Genomic DNA, 25,876 nt, shown 5'->3' on the forward strand with positions numbered 1-25,876 from the left:
AGCTGAAAAGCAAGGAGAAAAAAATGGGTAAAAAAAAAACACACCCCAGAATATCCAAGACTGTGAGATAATGACAAAAGATGCAGCATACACATAATGGAGATACGAGAAGAAGAGAGAGCAAAAAAGAAGCAGTATTTGAGGTATAATGACTCAGAGTTTTCCAAAATTAACATCAGACACCAAACCACAGATCCAGGAAGCTCCAAGACCAAGCAGAATAAATGCCAGAAACTACACCTAGGCATATCATATTCAACCTTCAGGAATATGAAATATCAAAGATAAAGGAAAACAAAAATCATGAAAGAATCCTGTGGGAATAAACACCTTATTTATAGAGTTGGAAGGATAAGAATTACATCTAACTTCTCCTCAGAAACCATGCAAGCAAGGAGAGAGTAGTGAAATATTTAGACTGTTGAAAGAAAAAATCCTACCAATCTAGAATTCGGAATCCTGAAAAATTATCCTTTAAAAGTGAAGGAGAAGGGCTTCTCTGGTGGCACAGTGGTTAAGAATCTGCCTGCCAACACAGGGGACACAGGTTTGATCCCTGGTCCAGGAAGATCTCACATGCCACAGAGCAACTAAGCCCGTGAGCCACAACTACTGAGCCCACATGCCACAACCACTGAAGCCCACATGCCTAGAGCCCGTGCTCCATAACAAGAGAAGCCACTGCAATGAGAAGCCTGCACACCGCAAAGAGTAGCCCCTGCTCGCTGCAACTAGAGGAAGCCTGTGCACAGCAATGAAGACCCAATGCAGCCAAAAATAAATAAACTAAGTTTATTTAAAAAAGAAAAAAAAATAATTCAACAGTAAGAAAACAGACAACCTGATGAAAAAGATGTGCAAAAGGCCTGGACAGACACCTCACCAAAGTAGATATACAGACCGTAAATTAGTATATGAAAAAATGCTCCATATCTTATGTCATCAAAGGAATGCAAATTAAAACAACAAGATGCTATTACACACGTATTAGAATGGCCAAAATCTGGAGCACTGACAGGACCAAATGCTGACGGGGATGTGGAACAGTAGGAACTCTCATTTATTGCTCGTGGGAATGTAAAATGGCACCATCACCTTTTTTTTTTTTTTCTTTTTTTTTGCTGAGCCACGTGGCTTGTGAGATTTAGTTCCCTGACCGGGGATCAAACCTGTGCCCCCTGCAAGTGGAAGTGCAGAGTCCTAACCACTGGACCACCAGGAAATTCCCAAGATGGTACCACCACTTTGGAAGACTGTTCGGTGGTTTCCTATGAAACTAAACATATTCTTACTGTAGGATCCAGCAATAGTGCCCTCACTATTTATCCGAATGAACTGAAAACTTATATTTACGTTAAAAACCTGCACATGGATATTTATAGCAGCTTTATTCATAACTGCCTAAACTTGGAAGCAACCAAGATGCCCTTCAGTGGGTGAACGGATAAACCAACTATGGTACAACCAGACAATGGAATATTATTTAGTGCTAAAAAGAAATGAGCTGTGAAGCCATGAAAAGACACAGAAGGACCTGAAATGCACATTACTAAGTGAAAGAAGCCAATCTGGAAAGGCTACATACTGTGTGATTCCAACTATTTGACATGCTGGAGAAAGCAAACTATGGAGACAGTAAAAGGATGAGTGATTGCCAGGGTTGAGACTGTGGAGGGGTGAACAGGCAGAGCAGAGAGGATTTTTAGGGCAGTGAAAGTACTCTGATATTAAAGGACTGCTACATGTCATTATACGTTTGTCCAAACCCTTAGAATATACAAATCAAGAGTGAACCCTAATGAAAACTATGGACTCTGGGTGGTAATGACGTGTCAATGTAGGTTCATCAGTTGTACAAATGTACTACATTGGTAGGGGATGTTGATAATGGGGGATGCTATGCAGAGTTTCTCTAGCTCGCTGCAACTAGAGAAAGCCTGTGTGCATCAACCAAGACCCAACCCAGCCAAAAATGAATCACATAAATTTCTATATATATTTAAAAAAGATAAGTACTGAGTACTATCTCCAAAATTTACGCCCAATGAATTCACTTCTCTTTATTTCCATAGCTACCACCTAGATCAAGCTACCACCATCTTTCTCCTGGGCTATTATAATAGCCCCCGACAGGTCTACTGCATCTATGCTTACCTTTCTACAGTTATTCTCTAATGAGCAACTAAGAATGTTTTCTTTAAAACAAAAAAGTAAACTATTACATATTGCTACTCCCCCAGCCTAAACACCAACCAACTAAAAATCCTCCAACATCTTCTCACTGTACTGAGAATGAAACCCCAACCTGCACTTACAGGGTTGTATACCATCCAGCTCTTGACTGATTTCTGCAATCTTACTTCATTTCCCTTTACCTCTAAGTTACCTCACTCCAGTCACATCAGCCTAATCTCTTTGCTCACATATGCTCAGTTAGGCCTACTTCAAAGCATTATAGTCTTGACCCTCCCCCCTCCTCTGCACAAAACCCTCCTCTCCTGGCTCTCAGCCCGATCTCAAAAGCAGCCTCCCAATGTCGCTCATCATATCAACCTGTTTTGTTTCCTTCACAGAACAAATTATAACAGGAAATTAGCTAAATATGGTGCACTCTCCCTATAAGGGGTGTGGGCACTAAGAATCACAGCTGGTACTCCAGAAGGACCCCCTTTCTGCCTGCTCCTTGTCTACACAACCTAAAAAGCAGCTGCCAATTACACTCTGCATACACGTGCATGCACACACAGGTAACCGAAGGGGACTGCAGACAGAGCCAGCAAACCAAAACTTTAAGAAAATAGAGTATTTGCCAAAACTGACCAAAAAAATTGGTCCCTGTCAAAATAGTGCACATTTATCTAATATTTTTGTGTGTTAAACGTAAGGATTAAAAACTAATATATCCTCTATCAGTCACATCAGTACACAAAAGACTCATATTTCTTTTTTTCCCCCCACACACTGTACTTTATTTTTACAAGAGATAAATAAACTGACACCAAGAATTGCAAATGGATGACCACAACAAAAGCAACAATGATTGCAATTACCAAACACGAAACAGACTCATACTATGTCATAATATTGACATTCAGTCCAGGAATCCTCCACTGTAACAGCTCCTTTACTTTGCTGTGAAAATTGACTTGTATACTTTTTGCCTCTGAGTCCTGTGGGATTTTTTTTTTTATTCAAGAGACTCATATTTCTAAAAGTTGAATTTGCTCGTTTGCCCTTTGGGGCAAGGGATAATTCTACGCAATGTCATTGCATTCCACCTGCAATAAGACATAAGAACTGGATAACCAAACACTGCGTTTCATGTCCTAAATAGGATACCAACCACATTTCTGTCAAAGGACTCTAAACACACTTCAGCATTCCATTAACAAACAATATTATGAAGTCAAATTACATCCAAATGAGGATAAGAAGCCTTGGCCCAAGACTGTGGTTGATGCCACAGTCTCTGGCTTATAAGAAAGAATAAACACTAAAAGTAATCAAGGTATCTGAGAATTCTCTGGCAGTTCAGTTGTTAGTGCTTTCACTGCTGAGGGCCCAGGTTCAATCCCTGGTCAGGCAACTAAGATCCCACAAGCCACACGTTACAGTGGGAAAAAAAAAAGGAATCAAGGTATATTAATAATACCATTAATAAATGTTGGCCTATATAAACTAGAAATGCTAAAACAATGCTGTTTCACTACATGGTTAAAGAAAAAGAACAAGATTGCAAAAATAAGAAAAAAAGAACAAGATAAAACTTCATGGTAAAGATGACAGATTGAACACAGGCATTTCCTTTCATTCCCCTGAAACCCCACTAAAACACCCAAGGGATTTTTCACAACAGGATTAATTCATTAGGATGAAGAGAACAGAAGACGAGGCAAGAGTATCAAAATCTGGGAAGCTGGTAAGCAGATGGATGTATGGTTAACTAACTCAGCCAGTCCAACAAGCTGAACTCTAAGAAGGAAGTGTCTGACATACACCTCTAGGAGGAGGAGGGCTGAAGGGAGACTGCCCATCCCTGTTCCTAGCAAAAAGCTAGAGTGGTTTCACTTCTATAAAGTGTGACCGTCTCTGCCTGTGGGGCAGCAGATAGAGAGGGGATACTGTACTTAAAAAAAAAAAAAGTTGGGGGGGGGCAACCCTGGTGGTACAGTGGTTAGGCATCTGCCTGCCAATGCAGGGGCCACGGGTTCTATCCCTGGTCTGGGAAGATCCCACGTGCCGTGGAGCAACTAAGCCCATGCACTACAACTACTGAGCCTGCGCTCTGGAGTCTTTGAGCCACAACTACTGAAGCCCTCGCCACAACTAGGGAAAAGCCCACGTGCAGCAACGAAGACCCAACACAGCCAAAAATAAATAAAATAATTTTAAAAATAAAATAATTTTTAAACAGGGAATTAAGCAAATATTTAGATACTGAATGCCTGGATCTTTCCCTCTGCCCCCACCCTCACCCCACAGTCAGCTCCCCATCAAGCCTATGCTTTCCAGGCAATCGATCTGAAGATTCTTCTTGGGGAAATCTGACCTCACTAAGAGGGGAAAAGAAAAGACTAAAAACAGTGACATGAGGGTGGGGATGAGGCTTCCCAATAAAATGCCAAATGGTCAACAAGCCTATCCCTTTCACTCAGAGCTTCTAATCTGTTTTAAAATCTTACATGTAACAAAATATAGATTATAACTATACCCGAGCATGTAATCTTAATATAAAGAATGAAACTAATTTGGATTTCACCATGTGATGGTGTCCTTCAGATCACATTTGACTTCCACAGTGCAAATAATAAAGGACCATTTTAGTACAAGTATCTCTTTTCCTAAGCATCTCTTTTGACCTGTCATTATTTAAATGCATCCTCTTTTCTTATAGCATTAAAAAGTTGAGATATAGTTCACAATATAAAATTCACCACTTTAAAGTGTGCACACTACAGTGTGTTTTTAGTACATTCACTATTTTGTGTAACCATCACCATTATCTAATTCCAGAACATTCCCACCATCCCAAAACAAGCCTTATACCTATTAGCAGTCAGTCCTAATTCCCACACCCCTCCCTCACCCATCCCCTGGCGACTACTAATCCACTTTCTGTCTCTACGGATGTGCCTATTCTGGAAAATTCGTATAAATGGAATTACACAATGTGTGGCCTTCTGTACCTGGCTTCTTTCACTTAGCATAATATTTTCCAGGCTCATCAAAGAACAGGTAAAAGTACATAGAACGGGTCATTCCTTTTAATAGTAGACTAATATTCCATTGTAGGCATATACCATGTTTTGTTTACCCATTCATCTCCTGATGGACATCTCGGCTGTTTACAACTTTTGGCTATTATGAACAATGCTCCAATCTGCTTGTTAGTATCCTGTTCTTAAATGTGAGTAAACCAACAAAAATCATTAGACATGTGAAGAAAGGAGTTAACATGAAAGGTCTGTAGACACTAAAATGAATAGGAAAAAAGCAACTGGGAAAACAGGGACAATGAAAAGAGAAGAAAACTTTCAACTAACTTTAAACTTATCATTAATTAACTTCAGGTAGTAAAAAAATACTGTGCACATGAAGAAAGCACACAATCCTATAAAAAGGAATAATGAGAGGACAAGAGTACTGTGAAACTAAAAATATGCTCAAAAATGTTTTCAATAGACTTGGACGCTGAGAAAGTCTCCAAGGAAGGAGAATGACGATGACAACAACAAAGACAGAGATGGCAAAATAGAAAGAAATTTTAAGACATGCAAAGTTTCAAAATTTATCTCCTACACATTCTTTTCTCAGGAAGCTTGAAGGATGTGCCTTACTAAAATGAGAGGGTGACAAAAACAGACAACCCTGGGTACAGGAGACAAAGATCCAACACAGGAAAGAAGGAAATGCAAGCCCTAGGATGAGGATGGTGAGCATTTCAGGTTAACCATCCTAAACCAAGAAGATGAAATTTATCAACTATCTGATGTGCCTGATCATACTGAGAGACCTAAACATCCAAGAGACAGCCTGAAGCTAAATTAGTAATAAGTACATAGAAAATTAAGTAAACAATAAATCCAGAGAAAGCAAAGAGTCGGAAACGAAAAGTAGTTACAACTACCACATGACTTAGTCGCGGACACTTTTGTTTTTAATTCAAAGACCTTATTCTCTTTTGTTTAAACTAATTTATTTTTGCTGTGTTGGGTCTTTGTTTCTGTGCGAGGGCTTTCTCTAGTGGCGGCAAGCGGGGGCTACTCTTCATCGCAGTGCGTGGGCCTCTCACTATCGCAGCCTCTCTAGTTGGGGAGCACAGGCTCCAGACACGCAGGCTCAGTACTTGTGGCTCACGGGCATAGCTGCTCCACGGCACGTGGGATCCTCCCAGACCAGGGCTCGAACCTGTGACCCCTGCATTAGCAGGCAGATTCTCAACCACTGCGCCACCAGGGAAGCCCAGTGGACACCTTTTATATCGTCCAAATAATAACAAATACTGACCTAAAAATTACAAGACTACTCCATAGTGAGGATGGGAAAACAGGAGAGGTGTGTGTGAACACAGGGCTGGGAAGAGAGGGTACTTCCTGTAGTGGGTAATTACAGAAAATGTCTAGTACTGAAAAATTAACAAGTCAAAATAGTGGCATGTTATTTAGAAATATGGAAGTAAATAACAAAAGGATCCCTCAAGGATCAAAAATAATTACTTGGGGAGGTGAGAGTGGCTGATTTTTTTTTTTTTAATAATGGGCCTTCCACAAGTATTTGACTATCTTAAACTTTGTGTATATACAAACGGAACTTGTGCTCATTCTGTTTTGAAAAGGTTCTGGCTACAGAAATGTCCTGAAGGAAGAAATCTTAAAGATAAACATATAAATACTTCTGAACTAAGGGAAAAATAAAATCACAAATGTGTCCTAAATTTAAGGGCTATGAATGGCCTCTAAGCAATTTAGTGTTTTCTGGAAAGGATAAACGTTCAAGAAAAAAATAAGCTCCAAGATGAAGAAAATCTCTGTATATTCCCCAGCTTATTTAACTGTATACACTGTTCACTGAACTAACGATTTTGTAAGGTAAGAAAATCATTCTTGTAATACTATTTCACATTGTTCTTAAGGAGAGAGACTGAAGAGCCTTTATCAGTTAGTTGTTTCTAATGGTTCTGAAATACTAGTAAAATAATTCTTACGACAATGGCTGAAATTTAGGGCATAAATTGACACCAACTTGCCTCTTTGTGCAGTACATCTCCTTTGCCTTTAACAATTCTAAGCTGGATCTTTGCAGTCTCTCTGCCTGCGATATACTTCCTATGGCCAACTCCTTCTGCTCACTCTGGTCTCGGTGTGAATACCATTGCTCACAGAGGCAGTCTCACCTTTCAGTCTCAAGTGCCTGCTCCCTTTTGTTCTAGATCATTCTAGAGCACTCTAGAGCCTTTTGTCCCGATCTGAAATGATCATTCCCAGAAGGCAGAGGCCTTGTCTGTCGTGTTCACCACTTTACCCCCGCCAGGTCTGTGATAGTACTGGGCAAGTATCAGGCACCCGAGGATCTGCTGACTGAATACGTGGGTATTTACCTCAGTGCTCTTGGTTTTGAAGAGTCTTGTTGCACACTCACCTTTTGGGTTTTTGTTTTTTAACCAATTTGAAAAAAAGGAAAAATCGACCTGCTGTGAGAACACCAAAAACATCCTTCAAAGTGCAGGTGGATGTTTACACTAAAGAATTACTGTTTTTCTGAGGTTCAAATTTAACTGGGAATCCTATATTTTTCTTGGCAATCCCAGTCAGGCAGTAAGAAAGAGAGAAGAACCAGAATGGGATGTGTTGGGGTAGGGGGGCAGCTAAAGGCTGCTATGAGGCCTAAGAAGTTGGGAAGACAGATGAGAAATTTGGGATTTACTGCTTTGTGCTGACCAGTGTAACTTGCCCTTTGCTACCTCCTCAAGAAAACTTCAGTAAAGGTTTACACTACTTTTCAAAAAAATAAACGCAGATGAGAGACTATGTCCTCTGAGAAGTCTTCCCTTATTTTACACCGAAAAACGTTTCCTCCTCCTGTGCCACCTCTGGACTTGGTAAACTAGCACTCTGAATTGTGTCTGTAAGCTCCAGAAGGGCAGAGTTTAAGGGTTTCCTCTGTATCACCGGCATCTAGAACACTGTGGGGCACAATGTCTGTTCAACATGAAATCTACAAGCTACATCTAAATCAAAATGCGATCAGTTATTTTAGCCGTACTCAGCATGGTAAAGAAACGTAATTTCAAAGTCTGAAGGTATACGATTAGAACATATACTTACAGTTTCAAAAGTATTCAGGATCATCAAAGGGAAAAACACATTAAAATAATCTCTACCATCTTGAAATCTCACAGGCACAGGTCTTGTGATGGACTGACAAAGAGTTGAAGGGGGTCCGCACTGATCAAAGTCCACAAACATTGCGTATTTCCATTTTAAGACCTCTTTAACGAAGGTGTCAGAGATGGACTGTGCTGACAAGAAAATGTTTACCGGAGAGGAAGGTGAAAAAGATCTGTTTTCACAAAATGGAACTTTGTAGCCTTGCCTGTTGGAATTATTTGGAGTATGACACTGGAGAACGTTGCACAAACCCTTCATTTCAGCCACTGGCTTCTGAGACACCACAGAGACTGGCTGTGGTACTTTCAAAGCAGATTGTACCCCACTTGACTTATTTTGCAGAGTTGGTAAGAGCGCTGACGTATTTACCAAAGACTTGTAAAGACCAGCAATTCGTGAAGTACTACTGGAGGTAAATATCTTAGCAGTGGGAGGTCTCGAAGGTTTAGATGAAGAGAGAGGCAAGCCAGGTCTACGAAATGTATCTTCATCTGCTGCTTTAGCTTCAGAGTGTTTGGAACAGTATTCACCCTGGTTTTCCAGTGTTTCCACACAATCTTTGTATTTACATTTTGTGCTACTCCAAGATTCCAACTGAGGCCGACTCACAGAATCTTCTTCTACCTGGACTGTATCTCTTCCATGAACTACTTCAATGAGTTCATCATTCTCTTTCTCCATTTGTCAACATAAATCCATATCTTCTGGATCACATTGTGTTAAAAATATATTATCCTCCTCTATGTCACTGTTGCATTCAGGTTCTCCCTCCTTCAAAGCTGCCTCTGCTGCTTTTTTAATGACCTCTTCAGGTACATAAGCTGGACCATAACCCCAATCATCTGTGATATCCCCTACATGAGTCAAGCACGAATTCTCTTCATTCTCTTGAACTGAATTCTTGTTGTCTGGTCTCTGATCTTGCCGAACTGAAAACACTTCACATGGACTTTCAAACTCAAAAAAATGAGAATCCGATTCCTCAAACCGCAAAAGGGACCTTGTATTTTCTTCCTTTATTACATTCTGTTCCACATTTGTGTTAGCTATTGAAGTATGATGCTCTGGACATCCTTTCTCAATGCATGTCTTACCCTGTTTAATGTGTTTCTTAAAACCCACAATTCTTTCATCATCATCATCATCTTCATCAGATTCTGAAATAATAATGACGTGTCCAGAGCAGGTTTCCCTGACACTATTTTGGTTGGCTGTCAAACATCTTCTATCATCTTTAACTTTTCTTTGTAGCTGGGATAAACTTCTTTGGGTTGAACCTGATGGGAACTTAATAACACTGGCTTGAGCTATTAAAGATAATATGTGGAGGTCTCTGTCTATCTGAGAATCTGTTAAAGGGTCAGACTTAGGACTGATGCTAAGGACCTGTTCTCTTAAATCAGAAGAAAACTCAACAGTACTCTTGCTAATTCCCGTATCTCTTGATTCAAGTCCAGTCACAGGATCTTTAAAGGGAGGTGTTTTCTCCACAAAAATATCGGTCATTTCTGTGAATGAGACCAAATCTTTATTACCAACATGACATTTTAGTATTTGACAACTGATATCAGGGGTGGAGAAAATGCCCAACTCTTCTTCCTGTACCTGTTTCTTTTTCAGCAGTAAACTGTTTTCAGGTTTTTGTTGTCCATTTTTATCATCCAGAACACCACTAGGGCCTAAAGAGAGATTGTGTATGAAGCCATCTCCTTTCTGAGCTCCTGTATCTTTCTGTGAACAGAAACTTTCAATGCTAGATACAGTCAGGTTTTCCTCTAAAGTGGTACTTTTCCTGTCTTGCTTTTTCATTACATGCAATAACTTAGCACAGATTTCATCTTTATGTGCCTTAGTGTTTGCTTTTGAGGTTTTGCCAAGAGCATCATCCTTTAAAGAGAAATCCTCATCTGATGTGGACACTTTTTCCAGAGAGTCATTGCTAGAATCAGTCAACAAACCTGTTGATGTGATTATTCCTCTGTCAAATACCTTTTCTGGACCATTTCTTGAAGTACAATTCTGTGGGGTATATGAGGAATTCTCTTTTACAGACTTATGCTTCCCTGTACTTACTTTAACTTGGCCTCGAGCTCTTTCATTCACAAGCCTTTTACTACTCGGCTTCAAGCACAACTCAGCTGAGAGATGGTCTTTGAGTTTCAAATCTTTTAGATAAGTTTGCTCATTATCCTCTTCTATGGCATTATGTGCCTTGCTGAAAATACTCTCTTTCACTTGACATGCATCAGCTTTCATCGGTTCTTTAGAGAATGTTGGGCTGGAGTTTTCCAGACAGTGCCTTTGTTTTTTAGACTTCTTCCCTGTTTGTTCACTTCCTTCTTTATTGTAAGATGCAGGAGGTGTTTTACATGGAGGAGTCAGATCCACAGAAGTGCTACACTGAGGCACTTTGAATTTTATGTTTCTAATAATTTGCTTTAAACAAGTTTGTAACTCATGGGTTTCCTGACTAGTCAACTGCCAACCTAAAGATATATTTCCTCGTAGGTATAAGTTGAGCTTATCCCAGAATCGCTTACAAAGAGTCTGCTGCCCAAGCTGATAGCCTTCTTTAAGGAGACTTCTGATCAGCTGCACACAAGCAAGTTGTACAGAGTTAGATGGCACTGAATGCAGTGACAGAGATATCATTGTTGTGCCTTTGGAGCAGTTTCCAGATGACTTCTCAGAACTCCGAGCAAACGCGGTGGTGGGAAGCTTGGCACATTTTACGATGGCTTCCACCCACTGCTGGGAACTAACCCACAGCAAATGCAAACACTTTTTATTTCTATGCAGTTCAATCACTGACACCAAAATCAGAAGGAAAAACTCAGTGACTGTGTCACACACGGCGTCCGTCTGGTTGAGGACGTCTTTGACTTCAGAATGCAGATGATGAATAACCTCCACTATATAGGCCACACCCAGATCCTTAAGATCCATGAGGGACTGCACAAAGGGGATGAACAACAGAAACGTGCTGTTATGAACACGCATGTCTTGACCGATATCTGACTGAAGCACATTAGCTAATGTTTCCATTTCTTCATACATGTTAGGACAATAATCTGGGCAAATGGCTGATCTCCACCCTGAATCCTAAAATGAAAGAGATACTGACATTCAGATAAACAAGCACCATTCATGACAGGTTTAACACAAAAGTTGCCAACAAGAAAATACACTGCTCAACTTTCCTGTGTTGATGTACATATATGGACCCCCAAGAAATTGAAAACAGTCCAATTTTGAGGTGAAGCTTTCATGAAAAGGTTAAATTTACAAAACCTCCATGTACTCTGGACCTCTTTCCTTCAGTTGGTTTTGATTTCTAGTCATGTGATTTATCTCCCTCATGCCATAAATGTTCTACCCTTCCAAAATGTACTTAAAAATTAATCTCTCAAACTGTGCATGCTCTCATTACAGACCATTTTTCCTCATGAGCTACTGTTCAATCAGAAACTGTTTTATGCAACAGTTGATTCAGAATAGCTACATATCATAAAATCAGCAATGCAACTAACCACGTAAAACACTGACTATACAATATAAAGGCAATACAATATCATCTGAATTCTCAAAATGTTTTATACCTTTTTGGTCTTTTCAGGGTTATAATTGTATACCATCTGGCTGCAAGTCACCATGTCATCTAAATATGACTCCGGTTCTGACTTGGTCCTTAAATATTAAGAACAAATAGAAATTACTGAAATGAAGGGTAAAAAGAAGAGAAAAATCCTACTGTTAAAGTCAATTATAGTAGACTTCCTCATACAGATTGTTGGAAATCCTGACACAGGAACTGAACGAACCTCACAGAGCTGTTCCGTATGTTCTGGATCTCTTTCCTGTAGCTCACATTGTTGATAATGGTTTGAAATGCCTCAATAGGATCAATCAGTTGACCCCAGACCTTAGATCCAAGACGATCCAGAATCACCATGAAACAGTGTAACGCTGGCCAGAAAGGATCCACACTATCATCTGAAACACAATGGAGTAATTTGCCAAATTACAACACAATTAGAGAAAGGGACTAAAATATATTGAGAATTAAGCATTCTTTACCTGGGTAGCAACAAAACTGAAAGCAAAACAGGAAGTAATTTAAAGTAAAGTGTTGTCAACTACAGGTTTTAGAAACCTGGCAAACTTTTAAATAATGTCTGCATTTTTTTTAAAGCAATACACCTCTGTTAAGAAATCTTGTTGTGTGGAACAAACTGAGATAGTCCAGATAAACTCAACTTTCTCACCCTATTTGCCAACCTGAAAGAATCGTTCCTCCTCTGCTTCTTCCAGACCTTTATACTCCCATCCTTCAATAAATAACAGAGGTAAAGTAGAAAAAAAAAAGGGAGAGAAAGAAAAACTTGGTATTTTCAGATCTAAACAAAGTCCATGATATGAGAAATCCTGAATTGTGTGTGTCATTCGGTTGGAATAAAGGACTGAACCCCTCATCCACTGGATAAGCAGAGATACATACTCTTTATCCATCCATTCTCAACATGGCTTTGTTGTTATCTCCATTCCATCCAACTGGCAGCAATTCCCATTACTCACACACTCTTATGCCCGGTCCTTCCCCTCTTCTCTACATGCAGGGGCAAAACACTGCCCTGCTCAAAGACCTTCACTTGCTCCTTAATGTCTTCTAAGGAAATTAGAAGCCCTCAGTCAAGCATCTGTAAGATCTTACTCTTTCTTTCCAGATTTATTTTTGACACTCACATAAAGATACACCACCTACAGAAAAAAACAGATAGCTGGCTTTTTCCAAGTGAGAACCAGAATGGCTTCACTGTTAGCACCACCTGTCATCTTCCGCAGTATTCTTAGGAGGCAAGTGCTCTAGCTCACACAATTACTGTCAACCTTAGAACTTTCTGCTTTATTTCCCTCAGGGCTCTTAGAGTCTACTTTTTTTTTTATCATAGTCGTTCGTGTAGAACTGCTCATATACTTTTTTATCCTCTACTGAAGCTGTCTTATGTCTAGGAAGCTCTCAAATAAGGAAGAAAGTCATTAGTTAGGTGAAGACAATTATGGAATGTTTCTTAAAGAGGGGACTTCCCTGGTGGTGAAGTGGTAAAGAATCCGCCTGCCACAACATAGGCAGAACACTCTATGACATAAAAGACCCTTTTTGACCCACCGCCTAGAGACATGGAAATAAAAACAAACAAATGGGACCTAATGAAACTTCAAAGCTTTTGCACAGCAATGGAAAATATAAACAAGATGAAAAGACAACCCTCAGAATGGGAGAAAATATTTGCAAATGAAGCAACAGACAAATGATTAATCTCCAAAATTTACAAGCAGCTCATGCAGCTCAATATCAAAAAAATAAACAACCCCACCCAAAAATGGGCAGAAGCCCTAAACAGACATTTCTCCAAAGAAGATATACAGTTTGCCAACAAACACATGAAAGGATGCTCAACACCACTAATCATTAGAGCAGTGCAAATCAAAACTACAATGAGGTGTCACCTCACACCAGTCAGAATGGCCATCATCAAAAAATCTACAAACAACAAATGCTGGCGACGGTGTGGAGAAAAGGGAGCCCTCTTGCACTATTGGTAGGAATGTAAATTGATACAGCCACTATGGAGAACAGTATGGAGGTTCCTTAAGAAACTAAAAATAGAACTACCATACGACCCAGAAATTCCACTCCTGGGCATATACCCTGAGAAAACCATAATCCAAAAACAGTCATGTACCACAATGTTCACTGCAGCTTTATTTACAAGAGCCAGGACATGGAAGCAACCCAAGTGTCCATCGACAGATGAATAGATAAAGATGTGGCTATACATACAATGGAATATTACTCAGCCATAAAAAAGAAACGAAATCGAGTTATTTGTAGTGAGGTAGGTGGACCTAGAGTCTGTGGTACAGAGTGAAGTAAGTCAGAAAGAGAAAAACAAATACTGTACGCTAACACTTACATATGGAATCTAAAAAAAAGGTTCTGAAGAACCTAAGGGCAGGACAGGAATAAAGATGCAGACATAGAGAATGGACGTGAGGACACGGGGAGAGGGAAGGGTAAGCTGGGACGAAGTGAGAGAGTGGCATGGACTACCACATGTAAAATAGCTAGTGGGAAGAAGCCACAGAGCACAGGGAGATCCCCTTGGTGCTCTGTGACCACCTAGATGGGTGGGATGGGGGTGTGGAAGGGAGACGCAAGAGGGAGGGGACATGGGGATATATGTATATGTGTAGCTGATTCACTTTGTTATACAGCAGAAACTAGCACACCACTGTAAAGAAATTATACTCCAATAAAGATGTTAAAGAAGGAATCTGTAGACCCCACTCGCTGCAACTAGAGAAAGCCCATGCACAGCAACAAAGACACAACACAGCCAAAAATTAATTAATTAATTTTTTCAAAAGTAAGTTAACTTCCTTGGGCTTCAGTTTCTTCTTTTATGAAAGTAACGTGCTGAGTTAAACTCTGAAGGTCCTTTCCAATTAAAAATTCTGACTCTGTGACCAAAACCATAAAACGGTCATTCTTTCTTTCCTCCACATCATACACCCAAGTTCTTACCGTGACACTAGTATTTTCAAAGTGCACCATCATCACAATAGTCAGCAAATAAAGTTTATTACCATCTGATTGCCTCTCCATGGCGTGAAGTATTGATTGCATAAAATCATTCTGTTTGTTTGAGCCCAACAACAGTGAATCCATGGTTTGCTCCTCAAGAATGGTCAGCAACATGCAGATACCTGTAAGATCACGTATAGTTTTCTTGAATTGATTAAATATAACTGTTCTAATGTCTTCTCCAGTTTAGTTGGCAAAAAGAATAACAAGGCAGTAAGATGAAACCAAACAGTATCCAGTGCCTCAGACATTGAAGTCTGAGATATTCATATACAACTCCTCCTCCTAAGAACAGAACTTTAGACTGAATAAAAAGGGAAAATGGCACGAACCTGGTTAGAAAACCATTTCCAAAATGACTACCACACAATTTGCATCTCATAATATCAAAGACCCCTTAAATTTTAAGAGCACTATATTTCAAGTACCAGTCACTGCCAAATATACACATGACTGTAAGACTCTGAATCAATGAAGTAGGACAGAACTACTTTAAGTCAATATACAACTTGATGAAAACCAAAGTTAGTATCGCTTTCTCCCAGGAAATATTTTACAGATGGGAAAAGAGGTATTAAACCTCTGTTTCAAGAGATCAAAACCCTATTAAGTTCAGCTGCTGTGCTAATACGGTAACATCTAATACTGCCTTAAATAAAAGATCTATTTGCCATACTTGAAAATGTACCTCTTACACAGATGATTTCTAGGATAAGAAATGTTTAAAGACAAGATGTTGTAATAGTCAATTTAATGACAGAACAAGAATTGTGAACTATGAAATCCTTTATTTAGCACTTTTGATCAGATTACCAGAAGAGATCCCTTCCCTTGCAGGATAATCATAAGAAATATTGGAAAATACTAATTATATGTGTGTAGGAACAATACTCACCTAACCAATAGTTTTTGTAGTTGGCAGTATCATACATGTGTGAAGGCAGAAGAATCAGTTTACCCTTCTCAAGGACAGAAGAAGTATCAATGTCTGGACTTTCGAAAAGCCCCAACTCAGTAACTTTAAAAAGGCAAGTCAAAACCTCCTGTAAGTCATAATAATCATCTCTGTTCACTTTCCCCAAGTTTCTTGCTGTCAGGATAGCCCAACGTGAAACCTAAAAGTGTAACACATTCATTACTTCATTTAACACACAATTGTCTACAGAAAGAATACAGTTAAAATAAGATTCTCTACAGATTACAGAGGACACAAGATACATCAAATACTTTAAAAAAATCATTGCACCGTATATCTTAAACTTATACAGTGCTGTATGTCAATTATACCTCAATAAAACTGGAAGAAAAAAACTATCATATAGAATAAAGTACTTTAGGAAAAATACATGATTTTCAGACATTTAAAGGAAATAAACCAAAAGGTCCATGATGACAGAAAAAAAAAAAGACGGAAGATACTAATTACAATTGAACTTTGAACAACACACAAGGGTTAGGGGCACCTACCCTCTGCGTAGTTGAATACACTAATATAATTCGAATATAACATAGTTGGCAGCCCTCCATATCCTGGTTCTGCATCATGGATTCAACTAACCTCGAACTGTGTAGTACTATACTACATGCTATTAAAAAGAATCTGTGTATAAGAGGACCCATGCAGTTCAAACCCCTGTTGCTCAAGGGTCAACTGGAATGCGACATGTGAACCTTACTTGATCCTGATTTGATCTAACCCTGATAAAGCATTTTTTTTTTTTCTTTTTGCGGTATGCGGGCCTCTCACTGTTGTGGCCTCTCCCGTTGTGGAGCACAGGCTCCGGACGCGCAGGCCCAGAGGCCATGGCTCACGGGCCCAGCCGCTCTGCGGCATATGGGATCCTCCCAGACCGGGGCACGAACCCGTATCCCCTGCATCGGCAGGCGGACTCTCAACCACTGCGCCACCAGGGAGGCCCTGATAAAGCATTTTTGAGAGAGTAACTTCCACTCAAATACTGACTAGAAATATATTATTATTATTATTATAAGTGTGTCGATGTAATTGTTCTTTTTAAAGAGCACTTACCTTTTTGATACACGAACTAAAGTATTTTATGGATGAAATGCTCTGATGTCTAAGATTTGCGGTAACTAAACAGGGGTAGAATATTGACCACATATTGATAACAGATGAAGCACAGTGATGGATATATGGGGGTTCACTACACCAATCTATTTTTGTATGTTTGTAATGTTCCATAATAGAAAGTTAAAAAAGGAAAAATGAAAAGAGAAACCTCAGAAGAAATCAAAGGTCACCTCTACATGGCGATATAGCATAGGGAAGTGATTTTAAATTTATTCTGCACTACAAACTGAATTTAGTGATCACAACCAACCTTAAAAACTAAATAAAATTTAAAAAAAATCAGTGGGCTTCCTTCATAGTAACAGTAAGTACTGTTTTGTGAAATGTTTAGGTCACGTATGTCTTTATGTGTGTGAACTCGATGAAGAATATTTTTACTTAGGTTATGGGCAGAAAAGTTTGCAAAACATAGAACTAGTGGTCAAAAGAATGGGCTCTATGCCAACATAATTAAGTAATGGATTTTAAGCTATCGAAAAAAAATACAAAGGAATCAATGAGTCTATAACTTATGATAAACAGATGAATAAATGAAGAGCAGGGAAAATGGCTCTTGATTATAGTATAATCAATTTCAAGTGCTGACTGGTAAACGTGTAAAGTGCTGGGGTTGAAACTATTTTGCAATCTTAGAAAAACTGGCTCAGGGAAGAACCATCAGGTAATGCTAAATTTAGGAGAACATTTTGGTGAGGAGTAAGGTATTTATGTGATCTTAGAGTACTTAAGAAATAGACATTGTACAGTGAAGAAACTGGACAACACCTCAACTAGATGATCAAAATTAACATCACCATGAGAGGCCGGATGATATGGCATGCCGTATATCTGACAGCCTGAGAAGGACATAACATCCTTCACTTATGTAGTATTCCAGTTGGAACGTATAACCAAAGCCTAACCATGCGCAAGCATCAGACAAACCCAAAATGAAAAGCGTTCTATTTTTTGTAAATGGGAGGGAGGCAGAAATGACTATTCTTCAGAAATGTAATTGTCATAAAAGACAAAGATAGGCTGCGGAAATGTTACAGATTAAGGGAGACTAATGTAACACAACTACATGTAAATCCTGATCCTGGTCTGGATACTGGAGTACAGGGGGAAAATGCTACAAAGTACACTGGATCACATGACACAACTGGAAAACAGACCTTACTGTGTCAATGTTAAAGTCACTGAAATTTATAATATTGTGAGAATATACTTATTCTTAGGAAATATACACTGAAGTATTTAGGGGCAAAAGGCTATGATACATGCAACCTACTCTCAAATGGTCAGAAAACAAACAGCTTTGTAGTTTACTGAAAGCAAATGATAGAACAAATGGAGTGAAACATTAGTAATTGGTGAATACAGCTAAAGAATATACAGGTGTTTTCTACTTTTTTTTATTTTTGAGAAGTTTCTGAAAAATTTAAAGTATTTTCAAATAAAAACTTTAAAAAAAGCATTAGGGCTCTGGATCAGGCTGCCTATATACAAATCCCAGTCACCATACTAGCCTGTGTAACTGTGGTTAAGTCTCCTGACTCAGTTTCCTCACCTACAAAAACACATATATAATGAAGAATACAGTCATTCCTGGCCCTGCAGACCCAGTCACCCAGTCTGCAAGTGCTTGGCCCAGGTCCTGGTTGCTCAGCTGGACCTGCTTCCTCTACTGCTTTGCAGCTTTAAGAAAGCCAGTCCCGGAGAGCAGCTGGCTGTACTTTCTGTCAGTCTTCTTTCACAGGCAGGAAAGCCCCACCCTTATTTTAAGCACAGGCTTCGACTCTGGTTCTACCCTTGCCTGGAGTAGACTTGTAATTCTTATTATCATGCACAAACTCAGTCCCCTGCTACCTACAGCCACCCAGGCCGACATACAGGTTTCCACCATGTATCACTTTGTATTTCTGTTCCATTACTGGTCCAAAGAAACATTTACCCTTTAAAAAGTGGGACTATACCTTTTAGAATTCCACTTTTTGAATTCTTTTCTATCATTGTTTGGGTTTGGCACAAAGGAGACAGAAATTCACCACCATTCTGACTGGAAACCCCATTACCGTGTTCTTTCTTCGCCACTTAAAAAAAAAGCCTCTTTACTATCCTTCTATTGGCAGAGCAACCCTTCGTGGCTATTGTCTTAACGTTGTAACTCAGTTCTAGAGGCCAATGTGCACAGGTCCTACTGCACACGCTGCCTCGCCACATGATGTTAAGTCCTCAAACTCGAGCAATCAGCTCAAAGTCAGGTTCCAAGCCTCTGGTGTTGCTCTCTGCTTCTGTCTACCTACTGTTCTGATTCTCATGTTCCTCTTCCTGTTTGGCACCTAAGAACTGAATCTCCTTGTTCTCCCCTCTACCCCATCACCTGTTAAAAATCTCATCTATTAGCAAAATAATTATTTCAAGTGTTTTAACTGGTATTTCCATGTGCTTGGAGCGGGGCAGGCAAGCAAGAAAAGCAAGAGAGAACTCTCCTTCTTCGTTAGTTCAGGTCAACACACTGAAAGTTCAGGTTATTCCCTCATTTGTCTTTTAAACTGAAGCATCACCTGTCAGAACTGTTTCCCTACTCTTTTAACCCTCTTCTTTGAGCCCCCCAGCACCCCCTCCTGAACTACAGTAATGTTACAACAACAAGAGAGTAACTTTGGCAAATATTTTAAACAAAGTACACATCAAAAACCTCTATTATAGTTATCTGTAATATAGGTGCAAAAATAAAATATCCCCTCTTCCACTGCCTAACACTCACACTCACCATTTCATTGGGATGGACCAAAAACAAATAGATCCCTGGATGTTTGTCAAAAACCTGAAAGGAGCAGTTAGCTTGTTCCATCCGGCAAAGTGCTTCAATGCATAATTCATCTAAATAGAAAAAATAAGGCAGTAAACATAAGACATAAATCTTATCAACGTATCAAGATTCCCTAAATTTGGCTCCTTCAGTTGCTCTGTAAGTAAATGAAAAGTTGCTCCTTTTTTTTTTTTAAACTGAGGCATAAAAATGCTGTAAATGTAGGAATGATATTTAGCTGCTGAAAGACCGGTAGGTTGATCATAGTGTGTGCCTATGAATTGCTCTGACTTTCCTAGTACAAACATCTTTTTTCACACTGGGCATAATTATCTCCAGAGAGCACCTTCTTAGAAGTATGGCTATAGGTCCAATTCCATTAGCATTTTACATTTTGATCCATGAGGACTTTATCTTGTACCACAGGGATAAAATCAGCTTTGCCCCACAAATGGCTATTTTGTCCTACTCTCAGTTACTGAGTAATCCATTTTCTCCACTGGTTTGAAATGCTATCATCAGCAAAGAGTAAATTCCCCAAATATATTCGGTTTACTTCTGGAGTCTCTACACTGCTCCATGAGTCTATCTGTACCAGCACTATCTTAATCCCTGTTGCTTCATGGAAATTTCTTCATCACTCTTTCAAAAATATACTGAATAGACTCATACGTTTACCATATCAGATGAATCAACTTTATTTTGTCAAGCTTCAAAGAATATTGTAGTGACAGTGGTTAGCTTTGGGAAGGAGGGACAATGACTGGAAAAGTAAGAGGAGAGCTTCTGGTGTGTTGATGATGATTTGATTCTGACCTGGGTGCCAGCTACACAAGTATGCTTAGTTTATGAAAAATCAAGCTTATATAGTTTTCTGGATATGGTACTCTTTAATAAATGTTTGAAAAATGACTTGTTCGAATTTAAAAATCTAGTTATTTTGAATTTATTTAGAAAGAACTGATTTATCTAATAAATCTTTAGATATACTTTTCAATTTACTGAAAATACAGAGGATAGAGAAACAAGTCAAATAACATGACAAGGAAGAAATCAGAAAAGTCCAGGAAGCACATTATTCTTTAGGGCAACCATCTGGTCTCAGCAAGTCAAAGTTATGACAAAAAAAATCTATCTATCTATCTATCCATCTATCTATTTATCTAACTATATCTATACCTGTGCGCACATACGTAAAAGTAAACTATTCTGGATTAAAAGAGATGTAAGAAATATGGAACCAAATGGAACCAAATGCACAGTCCCTGATTGGACTCTAATTTAAATAAATCATCCAAAAAACACATTTTGCAACTACTGGGAAAATCTGAATGTGGACTAGATACAGTAGTGGGTGCCTTAAAGGTACTGTTATTTCGTTAGATTTGACAGATCAGGAAAATGTCTTCAAGAGATTCATATTAAGAAATGCAAATATAAATGGCCAAAATCTAGGCAGACATAATATGCTATGCCATTGTGATTACTGAAAACTACTACAGACCAGTGGTTCTCAACCTGGCGATTTTGTCCCCCACTGGCCCTGACCCCCAACTCCCAAGGGACGTTTGGCAATATCTGGAGACAATTTTGCTTGTCACAACTAGGGTAATGGGGAGAGCAAGTCACTACCAGCATCTAGTGGAGAGAGGCCAGGGATGCTGCTAAACATCCTACAATAAACAGCATGTCCCTCACGCACCAAGATTTATCCAGTCCAAAATGTCAACAGTTCCAAGTATGAAAAACCCTGCTACAGACAAATTCCAAGAATGAAAATTAATTGAATGGATAGAAGAATAAATATGTGATAAAGCAAATACAGCAAGATATCAGCAGCTGTACAATCTATGTGGTGTGTATATGGTATTCACTGTGTAATTCACTTTTCTAGGTTTGGAAATGCTCAAAATAAAACGTTTGGAAAAAAAAGTATCCTCAGTATAAGTTTAAGAAACAGATTTTCAATATAGATAAACCCAAATTCTTACAATTCTTAAAATATAAAAATGATACAACTGTGAAACACCCAAGATACTCACTAACACGCTCATGTAAAAGCAAATAAGGATATTTCAGTATTTCAAGAAGAGCAACTCGAAGCTTATTTTTAAAGTCTTGGCCAGTAAGGTCAAACAGCTGTGCCTCTCCATTGTTGTCTACTATATATAACTCGTCATCGTCTCCAATTTCTCCCTTCATGGCCTTTTCAAAGTGATTTATGAGACGTGAGGTTTCTAATTCCCATAAAACCTACAGGAAAAGAAAAACGGGCAGTGTGCTTTATATCTTATTAGCAACAAAATATACTGGATGTGACGATCCTTCTAGAAAGCCTTTTCCTAAGCATAAAAATTCAGAAGTTTAAAGAAGTACCAGGGCTTCCCTGGTGGCACAGCGGTTGAGAGTCCGCTTGCCGATGCAGGGGACACGGGTTCGTGCCCCGGTCCGGGAAGATGCCACATGCCGCAAAGCTGCTGGGCCCGTGAGCCGTGTCTGCTGAGCCTGCGTGTCCAGAGCCTGTGCTCAGCAATGGGAGAGGCCACAACAGTGAGAGGCCTGCGTACCAAAAAAAAAAAATATATATATATTAGATTTAAAGAAAACAGTCACTGAACATAAAAGTGGCTTTTATGATACATGAACATGAGTACATAGAGCATGAGATGTTTACAACATTGCTCTTGCAGAGTTTTGTTATCAACAGCACTGTCAACTATACTCTATTGAAAAGGAAATGAGAAGTTGGAGCTTCTTTACACAAGCTGGGCCTTCTCTGACTTCCCTCCTACGTTCCAGCCATAGGTAATTACCTTGAAACATCAGCTTTAGCATAAAGGCATTGGTTAGCTTCATTGCTAGGCAACTTTGTAAACGTAAAGTTTTCCTCAAAATGTTCATAACTTATCATCCCCTCCTCTCTTCTATATTATTATAGGTAACTCTATGGTCTGTATTCCATTTCTCATCAGATAAATATAATAAGCCAATATTCAAAGCCACATATTTAAAATTATATGTTTCACTTTGGTTCCTGTGAATGAAAAAAATGTTTGTCTTTATTGATTTATAGCACTTAACATTAAAAAATGAAGAGAGGGGAAAAAAAGAACTATTAGCCAATAAAAGAATAACCCAAGCCATTCAGATACCTGGCTGTTAAGAAAGTCAAACACAACGACATTAAAACATGAACCCAAAAAAACCCCATATGTCACTTCAGTTCATGAAACTGTTTCACATCAAAATGTCTAAAAGTGGAGGATTATAAAATTCTGCTTTAGATTTCAATTCAATTCCATCAATCAATAAGCATTTATTCAGCACCTACTATCTACCAGGCTATGAGTTACATACTACACGTATATTAGCATTCACAGTTTAAATCACGTTTTCAGTTCCCTGAATGCTTCCAACAGAGTTTAAATTTATTCTCTTCCTAGTTATCAAGCTCTGAAAAATACTGCCCAATTAATGTAAAGTACCTTATGTAAGAATGGCAATGCATCCCTTGCTTTGTGGTATTCCGCCACACATTCTAAGCAGTAGCAGAGGTCTTCATCAGCTGTTTGAAATTCACTGGAGTGGGTCTTGGATGCATAGCGTTGCAGGAAGTCAATGGTGGAAATACCACCTGGTGTACACCAACAACATGTGCTCATTCTGTACCTGTATCCAGAAAAGAAGACATGGAAAGACTAAAGAAAAAAAAAAAAAAACACACAACACTTCAGGCCTATTCTGGTGGAGAATGGGTACATTTCCTACTAATGATCATGTCTTCAACTTACAATGTGCCTCGACCACATCCAGAATATTCTGCTGGCCAGCTTATCAATCACTGGCTAAACTCAATCTGAGCTTACTCGTAAAAACTTTACCTGTGACACATGAAAAATAATGAAATGAAAGCAGTTAGTAATAAACATCATAAGGCAACATACAGCTGTGTTATAAAGCCGGCTCAAAACTATACAGTACTGATGGGAAATTATATACAGAGACATAGAATTATCAATGTTTTCAAAGTACAGATTTTGGAGTGTTCTAATCATGTACTGGAGTCAAGTGAAAAGCTCAGGAAACCTTTCACATTCCCTGAGGCCCTGCTCCCGAAATCCCTGGAAACCTTAGAAATCCTCAAATATTAGTCCATACCAATAACAAAAACTCATATAGAGAAGAATTTTCTCTTGGTTTGGAAGTATATATACACATGAATTTGCACATGTGTGTATGAACTGCTGCCCATAACTCACTGCTCGTCAAGGCAGTATAAACTGTAATGGCTGCAAATATAATAGCTACAAAACTATTCCTACTAAGTTTGAAACTTACAGTTTTCAACTGTCTCCAATTTGGGGTTTTATACTACCATCAGAGCCTCCACCATCCAAACTCAAGTAAAAAGGGTTAAATGAAATTAATTTCAGAGATTGGTTCAAGATGGCGGAGTACAGGATGTGCACTCACTCCCTCTTGCGAGAGCACCGGAACCACAACTAACTGCTGAACAATCATCAACCGGAAGACACTAGAACTCACCAAAAAAGATACCCCACATCCAAAGACAAAGGAGAAGCTGCAATGACGAGGGGCACAATCACAATAAAATCAAATACCATAATTGCTGGGCTGGTGACTCACAAACTGGAGAACACTTATACCACAAAGTCCACCCACTAGAGTGAAGGTTCTGAGCCCAATGTCAGGCTTCCCAACCTGGGGGTCCGGCAACGGGAGGAAGAATTCCTGAAGAATCAGACTTTGAAGGCTAGCAGGATTTGATTGCAGGAATTTGACAGGACTAGGGGAAACAGAGACTCCACTCTTGCAGGGCACACACAAAGTAGTGTGAGCACTGGGACCCAGGGGAAGGAGCAGTGACCCCATAGGAGACTGAACCAGACCTGCCTGCTAGTGTTGGAGGGTCTCCTGCAGAGGCAGGAGGGGAGGTGGCTGTGCCTCACCGTGGGGACAAGGACGCTGCTGGCAGAAGTTCTGGGAAGTACTCCTCGGTGGGAGCCCTTCCAGAGTCCGCCATTAGCCCCACCAAAGAGCCAGGTAGGCTCCAGTGCTAGGTCGCCTAAGGCCAAACAACCAGCAGGGAGGGAACGCAACCCCACCCATCAGCAGATAAGCAGATTAAAGTTTGACTGAGCTCTGCCCACCAGAGCAACACCCAGCTCTACCCACCACCTGTCCCTCCCATGAGGAAGCCTGTACAAGCCTCTTAGGTAGCCTCATCCACCAGAGGGCAGACAGCAGAAGCAAGGAGAACTACAATTCTGCAGCCTGGGGAAGGAAAACCCTATTCACAGAAAGACAGACAAAATGAAAAGGCAGAGAGTGCTTTGTACCAGATGAAGGAACAAAATAAAACCCCAGAAAAACAACTAAATGAAGTGCAGATAGGCAACCTTCCAGAAAAAGAATTCAGGAAAATGACAGTGAAGATGACCCAGGACCTTGGAAAAAGAATGGAGGCAAATATCGAGAAGATGCAAGAAAGGTTTAACAAAGCCCTACAAGAATTAAAGAAAAAACACCTAGAAGAATTAAAGAACAAACAGAGATGAACAATACAATAACTGAAATGAAAAATACACTAGAAGGAATCAACAGCAGAGTAACTGAGTCAGAAGAACGGATAGGTGATCTGGAAGACAGAACGGTAGAATTCACCTGCTGTGGAACAGAATAAAGAAAAAGAATGAAAAGAAATGATGACAGCCTAAGAGACCTCTGGGACAACATTAAACGCAACACCATTCACATTATAGGGGTCCCAGAAGGAGAAGAGAGAGAGAAAGGACCCAAGGAAATATTTGAAGAGATGATGGACGAAAACTTCCCTAACATGGGAAAGGAAATAGCCACCCAAGTCCAGGAAGCACAGAGAATCCCAGGCAGGATAAACCCAAGGACAAACACGCCAAGACACACAGTACTCAAAT

The 25,876-nt window shown here is 39.5% G+C and overlaps 1 pseudogene across 1 annotated transcript in view; it reads right to left on the reverse strand.

Annotated features, from left to right (window-relative positions):
• Positions 1–22,775, reverse strand: part of LOC308609636 (putative helicase senataxin) — a 60,626-nt pseudogene extending 37,851 nt beyond the window's left edge. Inside the window, exons 1-7 of the transcript in view lie at positions 22,733–22,775; positions 19,881–19,990; positions 15,929–16,148; positions 15,036–15,155; positions 12,209–12,380; positions 11,987–12,074; positions 8,325–11,489 (exon numbers count right to left, since the gene is read on the reverse strand). The product of the transcript in view is annotated as a putative helicase senataxin (transcript). The remainder of the gene's footprint in view (positions 1–8,324; positions 11,490–11,986; positions 12,075–12,208; positions 12,381–15,035; positions 15,156–15,928; positions 16,149–19,880; positions 19,991–22,732) is intronic.
• Between the last annotated feature and the right edge of the window lie 3,101 nt (positions 22,776–25,876).

Source organism: Mesoplodon bidens (genome assembly GCF_964165515.1).
Source record: "Mesoplodon bidens genome assembly, chromosome: Y".
In the NCBI taxonomy this organism is placed as follows: Eukaryota; Metazoa; Chordata; class Mammalia; order Artiodactyla; family Ziphiidae; genus Mesoplodon; species Mesoplodon bidens.